The sequence below is a fragment of the Elephantulus edwardii genome, unplaced genomic scaffold (genome assembly GCF_000299155.1).
Source record: "Elephantulus edwardii isolate Elephantulus edwardi_28Jun2011 unplaced genomic scaffold, EleEdw1.0 scaffold00090, whole genome shotgun sequence".
Lineage (NCBI taxonomy): Eukaryota > Metazoa > Chordata > Mammalia > Macroscelidea > Macroscelididae > Elephantulus > Elephantulus edwardii.
Window position 1 is genome coordinate 12,894,345 of NW_006399840.1, and position 1,942 is coordinate 12,896,286.

Consider the following 1,942-nt stretch of genomic DNA (forward strand, 5'->3'; position numbering starts at 1 on the left):
TGTCAGGCTGGAGACTAAGGTGCGCCTGATCCAGGCTATAGTCTTTGCAATTACGTACTATGCATCGGAGAGTTGGACAGTGAATAGGGATGACAGAAAGAGAATTGAGAACAGGGATGATAGAAAGAGAATTGATGCCTTTGAGCTGTGGTGCTGGAGAGGAGTGTTGAATATACCAGGGACTGCTGGGAGAACAAATAGGTTTGTCCTAGAGAGGGTGAAGGCAGAATGCTCCTTGGAGTCAAGGATTCTTAATCTTCGTCTGACATACTTTGGGCATGTTGCAAGGAGGGACTGGTCCTTGGAGAGGGACATCATGTTTGGGAAAGTGGAAGGACGGCACAGGAGAGGAAGACCCTTGATGAGATGGATCGAATCTGTGAGTGGAGTGGTGGGAAAGACTGTTTGAGACAGTGAGATTGACACAGGATAGAACGGTGTTTAGGGCCCTTGCACATAGGGTCACTATGAGACGCAAACAACTTGATTTCACATAACAACAACAACATGATTAACCACATCACCCCTTGTCAATCCTTACCGCTATCCTCCCACTCTTTTCCCCTTGGATCTTCCAAGCAAATATTTTAAAAGCTAGACATTATGAAGAAGAGTATGGTATCAGAATTGGAGAAAGTATTATCTACAATTTGTGTTGTGCAGATGACACAACCTTGCTTACTTAAAATGAGGAGTACTTCAGGTGCTTGATGCAGAAATTCAAGGACAGTTTTCAATATGGATTGCATCTTAATATCAATAAAAATCTTTATATCTGGGTCAATAAACATTGTCATTATAGTAGAAGAAAAGTTTTAAAATAGCTGATGATACATATAAATAAGAGTATATAGTTTATAAGTCCTTTTTATATTTTCTTTGTGATTCAAATTTTTCTGAAGGGCATTTTCCAAGTATTTAAAACTTGGAATCTTGAATACTTCAAATACAATTACATTTTAATTTTGTTATTTTTCAACATTGTGATAAAATAATGTGACCTAAAGATTATTCTATTTCAATTACTAAAATATTCTGCAATAAATATTATGCATTATATTCTCTATAGTGTTCCATAGACACTCAGAGAAAGACACTGTTATTTGAGAGTACAAAGTTCTATATCAGTACTATTTGGCATTTACAATCTTGCTTTAATTTCGAATGAACTAGGAGATTGCTAGTTTTGTTTTTACTATTGTTATTATTTATTTTAGCTTGATTTTGATTCATAGTTGTTGTTAGGTGTAATCAGCTAAAACCTACAGCTACCTTATAAACAACAGATTTGAAACTTGCCCTCTCTTGTGATATCCTCACCATCTCTGAGATGGGCCATCGCTACAGTCACTGTGTCAATTCAGTTACATGAGAGGTTTTTTTTTCTTTTCCTTTTGATGACCGTCTACCTTTTCAAACATGATATCCTTTCCCAAGGCATGCCCAAAATATGCAATATAAAACTTTATCATCCATGCCTCTAAGGAGCACTCTGGTTGAACTTTTCCCCAAAACATACTTGAGCATTCTTTTAGTAGTCCCCGGAATCAAGAAATTAAGGCACTTAACGGAAGATTTCATAAGGTAGCAAGAGAAGACAAATCAAAGTGTTACATGGAAATGTGCAAAGAGCTAATCAGAAAATCAAAAGGGCTGGACTCACTATGCATTTCTTAAGCAAAAGGAACTGAAGAAAAAAATACAAGCCTTGAATTTAGGATACTTTGGGTAGAATATTAGAAGATGGAAGGAGTACATAGAGGCTCTAAAAAAGAATTGTACCAAAAAAGAATTGGTGAGAATTTCAACAAGAATTTCAAAAGGCAACAAGAGAAGACAAATAAAAATGTTACAAGGAAACATGCAAAGAGCTAGTCAGAAAATCAAAAGGGCTGGACTCGCTATGCATTTCTTAAGCAAAAGGAACTGGAGAAAAAAAAAA